Source organism: Papaver somniferum, chromosome 2 (genome assembly GCF_003573695.1).
Source record: "Papaver somniferum cultivar HN1 chromosome 2, ASM357369v1, whole genome shotgun sequence".
Lineage (NCBI taxonomy): Eukaryota > Viridiplantae > Streptophyta > Magnoliopsida > Ranunculales > Papaveraceae > Papaver > Papaver somniferum.
Genome location: NC_039359.1, coordinates 36,175,112 through 36,189,623, shown reverse-complemented (window position 1 = coordinate 36,189,623; position 14,512 = coordinate 36,175,112). Strand labels below are relative to the sequence as shown.

At 34.3% G+C, this 14,512-nt stretch overlaps 1 long non-coding RNA gene across 1 annotated transcript; it reads right to left on the bottom strand.

Annotated features, from left to right (window-relative positions):
* Positions 1 to 662: 662 nt before the first annotated feature.
* Positions 663 to 12,364, bottom strand: LOC113353121. Its single transcript, XR_003361091.1, has 3 exons — positions 12,264 to 12,364; positions 10,780 to 11,053; positions 663 to 779 (listed from the first exon to the last, which is right to left on the bottom strand). It is a non-coding gene; the product is annotated as an uncharacterized LOC113353121 (long non-coding RNA).
* Positions 12,365 to 14,512: the final 2,148 nt, after the last annotated feature.

Here is a 14,512-nt window from a genome sequence, read left to right as displayed (position 1 = left end):
GGCAGGTTCCCTTCAAACCAACAAAGCTTTGTTTATAGCAGCAGTATGCAACTTCTTTCTCGTACCGGAGCGTTCCTCACTGGAACTTTGAGGTTCATACAGGTTTAGTGTAAAAATTGGCAGCAGTAACAATCGTATCCAGGCCGCAATGTTCATTGGATTAGCTAGAACAAAATCTAAAGCAGACTTGAGAGCACGCGAAAAATGTAACCTGCAGTGTGAAGGAATACTAACAGTCGTAGGTATTTGTCGTTGCAGCATCATATTTAGTATCTCCACATTAAGGCCTGCAAACTCTTCATCACCTGCAAGCTCTTCACTCACTGAAACACCTGCACCAGCGTTATCCACTGCACCAGGAGAAGCATTTCGTGGTTTCGTAACACCATGAATCAGGAAATCTGCACCAATTCCATTGAACGGCCCTGGAACGACATCTGCAGAATGCAACTTGTTTTTGCAGGCCATTTTCCATGTATGAGTAGTCATGCATTTGGTGCATAACCAGGATTCCAACTCCAACAGATTGCTTTCCCATGCTGTGAAGCAGCTCTCGTTAGTCCGAATCCTTTCTATGCAAACCAATCTGGCATCCTCTGTTGGAAAGTGGTGGTCTTTCAGATGTCTTGTTAAACCACTCCTGGAGTAACCCAAACCACCAGGACCTCCTTGACAGCCATCAAAAGTTGCGAAAGGACAAGGAAGTTTATCACTCTGCGAAGATGAGGCCATGGAAGGTTGGGAATCAGGCCTGCCATTCCTACGGATTCCTGATGAAGCTGAAGAACGTGTTATGGGCATAGAAAAATCTAGGGGAAAGCTGAGAAACAGAAAAACCCTAGAAGAACTATATCTTGCATCCCTATATGCGATCAAACAATAAACAAAGAGGAAACAGGGAGATGTATGCGTTGAATTCACGGACAAAGGCAGGGGTGATTTCTGGTTTTCAGTCGCCTGAAAATCCCCCCCACAATCGTCGGAGCTTCTCTTTCCTAGGGTTTATTATTATTATTATTATTATTATTATTATGAGATAAAGAGTATTATTACAAGAAACTAGTTGGAAGCCTAACAATCTAAGCTCCAACAACGGACTATTACATAATTATTATTATTATTATTATTATTATTATTAAGAATTTAAATTTTTATTATTGGATAAAGACTATTACATTAACTAGTTGGAAGCCTAACAAGCTAAGCTCCAATAACATACTACTACATTAATTGAACAGGTTGTTGTGCTAGCCTACCAGCGAGCCTCATGGGTAACCTAGCCAAGGGAGTGGAAGCGGGAGGAGGGGATGAGATTGTGTCACAAGGGGGGCAAGCTAACTTTACCTTCCATGTTAATTCCTGCAATATTACGTCATTGGGGGCTCGAACCTGGGACCTCCTACAACGCATGAAACTTTTGAGGAACGGGGATGACCAGCTGAGCTAGGGGCCCGTTATTATTATTATTATTATTTTTTTTTATTTATTTTTTTTAAGTTTGACCTTTATTATTATTTTTTTTTATTATAAAAAACAAACTTTATTCATAAGAGGAAAAATCAAGGTTACAAGAGTTGGTTGGCAACCTAGCAACCAGCTGGGCCCCCACTCCTTTCTGAATAATGATACCTAGTCTATGAAAAAGTGAGCCACCTATTTTGGTATTAGCATCATTACCAATTAGGCAGTTTCTCAACCTCTTGAGGAGTAAAATCATATCCTCACTCAATTCTCCTAAGGTTGAAAAAGCTAATACATTAAAACCATAACCTTGTGCCTCACATTTGGCCAAATACTTAGTGCATTTGCGACTTACACCAGCGTTAATATCCTAGCCAAGAGTGAAACTACGTGTTCTGGCAGTTGTGAATGGCGAAACACCGGGTGACATCAAAACATACATCCTTACCATCTTTATTATTATTATTATTATTATTATTATTATTATTATTATTATTATTATTATTGATAAATAGTATAGCCCGAACCTACATTCTGATATATCCATGAGCATACTTAGTCCAACCCTGAAAGTCTTTATACAACATGTCTATTAGGACTCACTGACACATTAAATGCGGCTGGGGGACTCAAATGTGAACCATTTTACTAGAGTTTGGGACATTAATACTACACAACTTACTCGGGATGATTTAACAAACATTAATTAGCGTATAATTTGTACTCATAGAAACAATTATGGTTAATATTGTATTATTGATTTCTATAAGAATATATGAATATCCAATATTTAACAATTATCTGTCGGATATTTATATGTGTTTCGATAAGATTATTAGATATCGCGTAATATTTTATAATTATCTAAAATACTGTATCAAGAGCATATAAGGAATTTGTTTGTTTATGCCTAATAACTTCTTCTACTCGTGATTTGTATAACTATAACACCAGTAAATGTTAAACAATTCATCATTTATCTTATTTTATTTTCCTTACTTATAATACTAATCTAAAATATATTTATACATGTTATCGAATATCGAATAAATATCATATAGGATATTGATATCGCCACATCTATTTCGATAAAGGAGAAAATATCTTATATTCAAAAATTCGGATAGTATCGTAATTTTCGATAATGGTCTAGGAGAATATCAGATATTTGATATCTAGTTACAATGTAGTTCCGGAAATGAGTTATTTTTGTTAGACTTTTTATGGTTTGTTCAACAAATCCTTAGTAGTTTAAGCTAAGCATGCTTTCTTTAAGTTAAAGTCGGGTATTTTTAATTTGGATGTGATATGATTTAGTGTTTTGATCGTGTATGTTTTCTTGTTTTCGGTTAATGTTAGTTTAAGAAAATCACTGTATGACCTTTCCTGCGTAGCCAATAAGGTGTTTCTCCAATTCATGATGAAAAAGTTGTGAAACATGTATCACTAGGACTCTATTCTACCTAAAGAAAATAAACCTTTGTCCATCAGTGTAACATGAGGAAATAGAATTTGAAGTCAATGTCTAATCTTTTACTTATTTCTTCTATTACAATCTATTCTTGGTTTTTCTATATGATTTTGCTTATATTAGTTGCAGACATGCACTCAAATAACAATAAGTTTACTCTCCCTAAAGATAAACTAGGCATATATCCAATCCAAACATAACTGTTTGTTAGAGAATTGCTCGGTTGAACTCACAAGTGTTGCTATCTCAAGCTTGTTGTCAAAATTATATCTTGATTTCTAGTCTACAATTAGTCAAGTCTCTGATTAGGATAAAAGATGTAGTTGATAAATAAACATCACGACAGTCATCATTGCGTTCTACCGTTTGAAGGCGAAGATCAACCGAAGCTTTTGGAGAGATTCTTCAATAAAAGGTAAGTGAAGATTGACCCACCTATATCTCAAGTTATATTCATCTTTCTATCTATGTGACGATGTCACATAACTAATTAGACTATTGTACGCATATCAAGAATTTTGAGTCAAGTTTATCTTGGTAATTAATTCTCGAAATATATGACTAAGCTTAATGAACATTTGTTCATACTTGATAATTTCGGTTAACGACAATTTATTGTTCGTAATCTAAATTATGATTCATTCGAAAATATCCTGGAACAATGATATATGTCATTGATGTTATTTGGGAATGCTTAAAATTGATTTAGAGAGAAATATAGAACTACTATTATTTTCGGATACAAGACATTATGCGTACCTTTTACAAACTGGGAAAACTGTCATAGGTCCAGAACCGTAGTACATGTACCTTGTACACGTACCAGAGTATCTATATGTCGACAAAAACCTTTTGGTACGCATAACAGTATGCATACCTTAAAAAGTCTGTGAACGCGTGAACCCGGAACGGTACGCAAACCAGTACGCATATTGAAAAATATCTGTCGGTTCTGGAACCTGTGCGGTATCCATACCCGGTACACATACCGGAAAAGTTCTTTATGTTCCAGAACTTTAATTTGTCGTAAGGGTACACATACATGGTACACGTACCTTGACAAATATGTTCATTAACAAGGTTTAAGTATATGTACTTGCCCTGTCGAATAATTTCATATGCACATAAAATTATTTCTGTGAGAAATAATTTGAGCAATCTCTAAAAACACTATAGACATATTTGAACACATGATTGTGACTCAAGATTAAAGTCTTATGTGTTATATGGAAGTGCTAAAGCTTATAGTTCAGTTGGCTAGTTTCGGCTAACCATTCATGAATGTTGTCTTTGTACACGGTTCGGTTACGGTTCATCCTTAACAGAGTGTATATCTTGATATGTTAATCACATTTCAAAGATTCATCTAATAGTGGATATTGTTTGCTTGATTCCAAAGCTATCTTAGCTTAAACCTAAAGAAACCTATGCTTTGAAAGTCTATAAAAGGGTAACCTCAAACAACTTGGATCTTCGAATCCCGACACTACTTTTGTGTGTCCTAGTTGTAAAATAGAGTCTTCCTCTTCCTAAAATCCTTTTAGGGTTTAGTAACTAAAAAGACTTCATACGGATTCGTGAAGCCAGGTCTAGCTATCTTTTATCTTGATAGCTCGAGTATCCTGATCTTGTTCGATTGTTGAGCTGCTCACTTGAACAAGATAGATAGAAATCATCAAAGTTCTATTCGCCTCAGACTTTGATTTATTCTACAAGTTTAATACTTGTGAGATGAATAATAATCTAGGTTGCACTTCGGGTAGCATAAGTCTGGATTTTGAGGTTAGCTAGACTTTGTCTATTGCTATCGATTTCCAGTCTCACCTTCATCTACGATCAAAAAGGAAATCACACATATAGGCTTATATGTGGGAGGCAGGTTGGTTTAAAATCTTCAATTAAGTTGAAGCAACTCTTAGGATGTAAAGGACGTCGGCTGAGGGAATCATTTGCGTGGAGTCCTGCTGGGATTCAAGAGGCGTAAGGAGCGCGACTGTAACTGAATTGTGTGAGGCTTTGATTCGGTCTCAACTACATTCCAGTCTGAAGTTAATTGGTAGTAGGCTAGTGTCTGTAACGACTTAATACAGTTTGGAGTTCAATTTGGACTAGGTCCCGGGGTTTTTCTTCATTTGAGGTCTCCTCGTTAACAAAATTTCTGGTGTCTGTTTTAATTTTTTTCCGCATTATATTGTTTATATTTATAATTAAAATATCACAGGTTGTACGTAAATCAACCAAAGTAGATGCATCCATCCTTGTTTGTTGGATACGACTTGATTGATTACTTGGATATTGATCTTTGGAATCACCCAAGTACTATTACATGTTAATTAAGTTGACGAACTAGTCTCTGTAACTTTCTGATTGTGAAAGAAAGAGATATAACTCTGAATATTATTCCTCGATTGAGATTCAATAAGTTGAACTCTTGAAATTGTATTTAGGTTTTTTCCATACAGGTTGCCTACGAAAACGTTGGTGGTGTATTTTGGTACCCCCAGTGTTTTCACTGTTATTTCATTCCGTATTATATGAATATTGCATAGTGTGATGTGTTTCTTCCTAATACTATGGATTGAATCTGATTTAAGCATATGGTAAAAGTGTGTCCCATGTTTAAAGAACTGAATTTGTAACAACTTTAACTTGTTTTTTATTTATTTATTACTATTATGCGGGTGAGTTTTGAACTTAAATCATCAATAACATTATTTCTAATTTTGTAACAGCCTCGCATAATTTTTTGTTTATTTTGTTGCAGTGGATTATGGAGAAGAAGATAAAAAGACAGAGAAGGAGAAGGATTTCTTATTGATATGACTAACCCCATTACATATCTATAGTATCCTTTATATACAATAGGAATAGAACCCTAGCTATTATATTGGGATGCACATCCGTGGGATAAAGCCCTACAACACCCCCCTTGTGCAGTTCAATAAAACTCCATAGGAAGTACTTCACATACAATGCTTCAGATGTAGGTTTTCAAATGTAGTTCTCTCCTTGATGACTTTTGTGTCTAAGACAATTGCTCCATTAAAACTTTGACAAGGAAAAACCTAATGGGACAAAACCTTGGTACAACTCTTCACAAGTTCCTCGTATTTTACATGTAGTTCATCACATGTAATACGATCTTCAAAGGTCGTCGAGTCTAAGTTAGTTGTCTCGTTAAAACTTCGTCAGGCTAACCCAGAGGGACAAAACCTGAACTAAAGAAAAAGAGTACAACACTAAGTAAACTTAGAACATAGTTGGATGCGTATACGTTGCCTCATTAAAACCTTGACAAGGAAAACCCAGTGGGATAAAACCTTGACAAAGGGAAAAGAGTACAACCTGACAGATGCAAGTAAAGGTGATATGTTGCAGATGATCACTTTTTTCCATTGAAGTTGACTAGTTGCTTCACAACTCCTAAGGCAGAAAATCCTTGTGGGAAAGACAATAGCCTTAGTTGGGAAACTACTTCCCGGTGTTTGTTGTTGTCTCATTAAAAACCTTGTCGAGAAACAAAACCCTGTGGGAAAAAGTAACCTCGGTGAAGGAAAAGAGTTAAACACACCATTAGATGCTCCCCCTGATATCACACAATTTTCATTAGTCTAATGCAGTCAAAAGGAGTTTATCACACTTTACTTTGGTGACTTGAATTTTTATAAGACCATGTTGTTGATTCTGGAAGTTACGTTGCTTAATAGAATATCGCGTTTCATTTCTTCGATTCAGATATTTTCAGTAATATCAACGTGATCTTTATGTCTTCAACCTTCAATATACTTGATGTTTTTAGTGTTGTCTCGCTAAAAACCTTGTCGAGTAATAAAACCCTTTGGGAAAAACTATTCTCGATCGAAGGGAAAAAGAGTACAACACAGCTTCAATTTCGAAGTAAAATATGTCGACATCATATCCTTGGATCCTCCCCCTGATGTCGGCATATCCTCCTAATTACTTTCAGAGTTGTTCCAGACAGTTCCTTTAGTCATGTATTTTTCGAAACTGAATATTGGTAATGACTTAGAAAATAATCTACCATATCTCCCTCTGATTACTTTCGTTGGAAATGAGATTATTGTTCCTTAATAATCAACAAACTTTTGGATTGCACTTTCATTAGCATTCCTTTTAATGTCTTTGTAGGGATAAAACAAATTTATGTCAATGGTTACTTTTAAGTATATGATTACGTTCATTATACCATTCCAATGACGTTGCGTTGGCGCTGAGCTATATCTAGCTAACAAGTTCACTAAGGATGTAACATTTGGTCGAGTACATTATGCTAAGTACAATAATGCGTCTATTGTACTTAGATAAGGGCATTTCATCTCCCAACACATATTCGTCATTTTACTTTAGACGAAGTGGTCACTTACTTACATTTTAACCTCGACTAATCATGGGGGTGCTATCAGGATGCATGTCTTTGTTAAATTTCCTGACAACTTTAGACATATGAAAACTGGTGGAATAATATACCACAAGCTCAGTATTCGGTCGATCTTTCCCCAGATTTTTTATCTCAAATTCGGATTTTAAATAGCTTTTAAGGTCTCTTATTACATCAAGAGTATACATCATGTCTGTACCATCAACATAAATAGCTACAATTCCAAATCAGGAACTTTCTTATGAATACGCAAGGAAAAATAACTTACTTGTCTATTCTCTCCAAATCAAATTGCCACTTAGACGGGTATACCATATCCGCCTGATTGCTTGAATCTATAAGTGAGCGTTCTATCTAACTATAAACGTACTCTGTGGTTTAGAGTCATTTGATTTGGGAAACAAAATTATATCAAGTACTTTTGTAAATATCTTCTATCTCTTGATTCTTTCAGAGATACGTAATAACCACATACATATGCTGCATTTCAAGTCCTTTTGAAATTACCAAGCTAACTAAGTAGCAGAACTCTATAACGTGCATTACAAGAGAACAATTCCATGGCTTTGTGAGAAACCTCGCGCCACAAGGCGAGTCTTTGTACTTTAAGAATACTTTCTTCTCATTATGCTTTGTGACAAATTAATTATGTATGTCCAATAGGCTTTACACTTGGTTGGTTAGCACTACCACGCCAAATACCCGTATATTTGCCAAAGAACTAAGTTCTACCTGGATTTTGTAGGCCAAATATGCTATTTATTTGAAATTAATCAAAATAAAGCATGGTTCGATCTCATTGTGCTCTACTTCTAGAGCAACTATTTATGGATTATATCATCACTGTGCACGCATGATCCTTCCACTGACTCATGTGCATTCTCATAATCCGTCAGGATTTCATTGTTCTCTAGAATCATTAAAACTTCTGAACGTCCTCTATTATTGATTCATGGACATAGTCAGATACAATCAAATGAGATGATTTCATTGATGATACAAATTAGGTTGTGCCTTACTCATCTACTTCCTTTCTAGGTGAGCATTGATCGAACCTGGTGGTCTCTCCATCTTCCTTTATGGAGCCACGACCTCAACTGCACTTCCACCAAGTGTAGATGCAACACCTCAGTCTATGGTGTACCCCATACTGAGGATTTCTAACCTTGCAGGAATATTTGTGCTGGTATGTGTGATCTTGTCACTTTAGCGGCATCAGTGTACATTCTGAAAATTGATTATTCTTTGTCACTTCACATTTATATTTGTGGAGTACAATAATCAATATGATACACAGTGGGAACGCATCACGACATTTCATGTCGTTCCCTTAGAAAATACTTTTTCTTATCTCCCCCTAACGACGGGAAGACTGTCTCATTAAAGTGATAACCTGCAAATTTAGCGGTAAGAGATCTCCTGTCAAAGGTTTTAAAATGCGGATAATTGTTGGGAACTCATTTCCAACATAACTACTTAACAGTTTTGAAGACCCATCATAGTACGATGTACAATCGTAATGGCACACATATAGTGCAACCAAAAATATGCAAGAACACGAATGTCAGGCTTAAATCCAATTACCAACTGGTACACATAAAAGGTTGACTAATATTGGGTTCCAAAACGAATTAAGTAAAGATGCGTCTATATTTCATATTCCCAAAGCAGTTAAAGATAGGTTTGTATGCATAACCATGCCTTCGGCACCATCTGTAAAACTTTGAAGATATCCTTTGCGAGACCTTGGGGTACATGATACTATGCAATGATCCTATTAAAAATGCAATAACCATCAAGTCCTTTTGATGTACACCGCTAGCATTTACAAGGGGTGATGAGTCCTTACATGTAAAATATGTGCTAGTAGTTTTCCAAACGCAAATTTCTTGGGAACTATAATTAGTCCAAAATGTCAAAACATTCACTAGAGCCATAAGTCACTTTAATGGTCCGCATTCTGCATGAATATTTTTATGAATCTCACCTTGTTTTCTTTTGAATTTTACCATTTGCATCTTAGGATGGTCTCGATCCTGTTTTACCGAAGACTTTGTAAAAATCAGTGATATGCTTTCTTACCTAAAAGCATAATGGGAAGGGGGTTATGTATCTAGTACTTTAGAAAACACTTATTGAGAGATATGACGTCACTTCGCATTCTGTCAATGTTTTTCCTATTATCTCGTCCACTCAAACACAGTGATGTACGTATGATTCCTTTCAAAATGAAACATCATGTCACAACCAAAGTGCCTTTATGGTTATGTCAATGCCCGTATGAATCAATTCCCAACATTTCATCGTCGGAGTAAATATAGATTTAATAATCCAAATACTATAGTGATTTAAATTTCACTAGATTGACTCATTAGTTTCTCTAAGATATATTTCCTTCCAAATATATTAGAGACTATAAAAGATGCAATCAATTACATTCTCATCATTGTGAGTTTCCATATGATATCCACTTGCATGGGTATCTTTGGAATTTAATAAGGTGATTAGCTCTTGGTACATATAGAGATTTTGTGACTTTTAATCTTTGTTCCATCTTGGAAACAAAATTTGAGCATTGCTTCGCTCGATGATCCAATATCGTAGTCACATTACAAATAATTAGTTCAAAAACTAGTGTATATTCCTTAAATTAATGGGAGAAAAACCACTATCAGTTAGACGTTGAATCTTGGGAGATTTAATAAGTGGTGTGGCCTTATTCGTAACAAAAGTGGGATTTAACTCAAGTACTTTAGAGTGAATACTAGGGTATGACCTGTGCTGTAACGGCACGGGATTTTATTGTTGTCGGAAATAGGATTTTTCTGTCTTGAACACCGGTAGCCTCCTTATATTTCTTCTTTTTGAGAATATGATCTACTTTAGATGTCAATTTATTTGTTCCCATTGTGTCGGTAATGGTTATGCCTTGAATACATTGGTTGTTCGTGGATTTTATAGATTCACATTGTGCATGTTAAAATCAAAGTTAGCTTCCAGTATGAACTAAATGTTGCTCTCCAGAAGAGAAGGTTGCAGACCGTGTAGTTCACTGATACTCAACTGAATGTTTTCCTTCTAGATCTTTTAGCTTATTGTAATTCTTATTAGTGCTTTTATATTCGAGTTTCGTAAGTATCGATTCCATAGTACTGTATCGTTATATTGTCGGATTGTCAGAGTCCAACTGGGATATGGGTGCAAGGCCAAATATATTTTTCTCACCAATAATTGTGAATTTGTTTAGGGAATATATGCCACTAACACATAGCAAGGACTGAATTTCCATAAGTTAGGGATACGGTTCCTGAAAGCAAGACTTGCAGTTCACCATTAAGTCATACTAAGCAAGAGAAAAAAACGCATTGCAATCATGTACTTCCTGGCAGCCTAAGGGAAACCAATGGTATATTTCTATGGTAAAAATTTCAAGAAAATGCTCTCTTACCAGAAGTTCAGCCTGCGCAAGATCTGTAGTTCACCATTAGGTCATACTTCGCAATTATCTCCCTCAAAGTGCTTTGGATTTCCCCCCTTATTACTCCATTGTCAAACTGGGCCACATAAAAGTTATCGACCACCCTAGAAGTTAACAAATGATCTGGACCTAGACACCTTTTAGCATAGTTTCCTTCTTCGTACTTTCATATCTAAAATAATACAACAGTTGTAGGGATACTTCGTCGACATGGGAAGGAACGGATAATAAGGCTTATATTTCCCTGCAATCCCCAAACAAAAAAAATAATCTTAGATTACACAATTTGAAAGACTATTCAATTCTCAAATAAAGGTTCATATATAATTAATCGATCCATGTTATACATACGCTGAGAAACATAAAATAACAATGACACAATGTTGTAAGTACTACTATCAGGTTCATTTTTTGAAGATAATGAATCTTCAACAGATTATGGTTCTGATTTCATATCTGCTTTAAATCTACCAACTTCTCTCAACTAAGAAATAATTTTCTTCAAATTTTGAAATTGTTTGTTTATTGGTCTTAAGGCATAAAACTTTTGAATTCTTTTTCCATTGTGATCTTAAAAACAGAAGATGATATTCCTTCTACAATAAAAAGATGATGAAGTTGAAGCATTTGGGAGAATAATCACTCTTGCATTCATAGTGATTCTATAAAAGTGCTCGACCTCTGCAGTACCGATAACCTAATTTTTCCTTAATTTTCATTTAGCACATAAACCAAACACCAAAGTCAACATAAACAGGGAAGAAACTCACCTTAGCATGATGTTCGTTACCAAAGGTGAGATAGTTAACAGTTTATTCTCGATCTATTCATATTCATAATATCCAACTATCTGGTTTTTCCATTTAAAAAACCTAAGAAAGCCAAATGAAAACATACCTAAGCATAGGAAATAAAACCATTAATACAGAATAATAAGAACACAAAATTAATGTAAACCCACTGGGAATACAACTTCACACCAATTTTAATTCTTACATTAAATGGAGAAGGTAATGAATCAACAACCCAAGATTAACATTCATACTTAATGGGAAAAGGAAAAATCAATTGATATTGAATTAGATGCCCACAAACTAAGATCTAATCTGGGTGAGAAGGTAACCTAGGAAAAAAGAAGATTGAATTGATTAATATAACAGTTGAAGAATTTGTGGGAAACCATTTTGTTGAGTTAGAATCTGTTTCTATGTTTCGAACATATAAGATTGAGAAACCGTTGATGATTTTACTGCCATTATTGATGGGGATTCATTGAAGTTAGTTAAAAGTGGAAAATACACAAATTACCACCAATCACAAAGTTAAACATACTTATCTACACAACAATCCATCAAATGCAAATCAAAGTTAAGAATTAAATATAAGAACAGTGAAATGAGAATCAAAAGCTTTTAGAAAAAAAAATGCGAATCACGTACATATCTAGGGCTTACCTCGTTGATTCAGCAAAAAATAAATCCCCAAAATTGTGAGAAAAATATCTTGATCCATCTGGGTGTAGCGATGAATAGCCATGAAAAATATCTTAATCCCTCGTTTAAAAATTGTATAACTAATCTTCGATTCCATTAAGAAGATGAAACAGATGCGTTTTTTTCTCAGCATTGAATGAGGGAAGAGTAATAGGGCTAGCAATTATATTCAAGTCAACCGGGCAAGGAACGGTCGAGAGTGTAGCTAAAAGAAAAGGAGAGTATTAAAAAGTTGATAAAATCTGAACCATTCTTTATGTACCCAAAATGTAGATCAAATCTGGACCATTCTTGATATCTCCAAAATGTAAATCAAATCTGGGCCATGCTTTATATATCCAAAATGCAGATAACCGTCGATGTAGGAAAACACCATTGTCCCTTATAATATAGATATGTTACGTTTCAGAGGGGATGATATATTTTTCATCCAAATATATCTCAAGTGCATTAGAAAATTTATGTCTCTTGGAAATGATGTACTTTTAATTCCATAAGTGCAGACAACGTATAAAGTTCAACTGAATAAGATAGTCAATTGGCTAAGCATAGTTCTTCTTGCCAATAAATTTGATGTTTAAAGTATGACTTCCCTCTGGAAATCGGTTGTTACTATGGTACCCGCATTGCATTGCTTGTACCAATACCAATAGAAATATTCATTCCCAACTCTTTCCTTTTGATGTGAGCTAGAATGACATCTTATCTTGATCCCATGTTCGGTTGGTACCTGTACTTTGGTGTTATTACTACCTGGGACAATAATACATATTTCTCTCATATATGTATATGTTTGTTTTCACATGTTTCACATGATAACCCTCATTACTTTGGGGTTTTTCATTTTCAATGTTGCTACGATTAGCTTAGTTTGAGAAATTTCTTTATCTCAACAGGACAAAAGAATCTCACTTCGCATGTAAACCACTTACTTTAGGTTGAATATATTACTGAAGATAGTGAATCTCTTGTTGGTGTACTTCAAGATAGACTGGTTTGTTAGTACCATGAATGAAGTAGAAAAATGAAAAAAAATAATTTCCGACTCATATCTCCCTTTGTAAGTGCTTCCAAAAAAATTGGAATGGATGTGCTTAGAAACATAAGGTATATTTAGCTTCACCTTTTAGACGGTGCTTTGTCATTGGCAGAAGGTTTTATGAAGGAATATATTCATGTCTCACAAAGAAATGGTTTCCACATCAAAAAACATAATAATGGTTCTCAAGTACTTTTGGATCCAAAATGTTATTTTTGAGTCGAGTTGGGACCAACCATAAAGTACCATAATAAAGGACATTAAAATAAATAATTTCAGTATAATAATCCCCAAACCAAATTTCTTTATGGTCAAAATGGATTTTTAGACACCAAATTTCTTGATGGTTCTAAAGGTCAATCGGTTAAGTCAGAAATCCAGCCAATAATCATAATTCAGTAAACAGTCAAAGTTGATAGTGAATAACCAACCAATGGTAATAACCCCGTTAATGATTGACAATACTTAGTCAATTGCCAACAATAACGTCATAACATTATAATAGTGCAGACGTTACAAAAAAAAAAGTGAAAAATAACTCTAAACATGGAATGGTGCATAAGTTACAATTTATTTATTGATTTAATATAAACAAAATGAATGAACAAATAATAAAAACAGACGTTATATTTAATTAAATAAATAATAAAAGCAGACGTACAACTAATTAAACAAATAATAAAAACAGACGTTGCAACTAATTAAACAAATAATTAAAACAGACGTTACAACTAATTAAAAAGGTTGCGACTAATTAAACAAATAATAAAAGCAGACGTTACAACTAATTAAACAAATAATTAAAACAAACGTTACATTCACAGAGCACTTAAAAAAATATTAATTATTTTATTATTACTTTTCAAATCAATCAAGACAATCACACACATACAGTACAAACAATCATGATCAGAAACTTTTCAAAAATTAAAATAAATCACCGGTTGAAAAAGGACATACAACTCTTCGACATAAATAATAAAAAAAATCTTATAAAATAAAACATGTGAAGATCACCAAACAAAAAATATTAACAGAAAAACGAAACAGTCCAAAATTTTCTATTTGATGAAGGCATATGAAAACATTTAATAACATTTGATGACATAACAATATATGAAAATATTAAATTTACACAACATCAGGCATATTAAAATCAAACTTTATCATA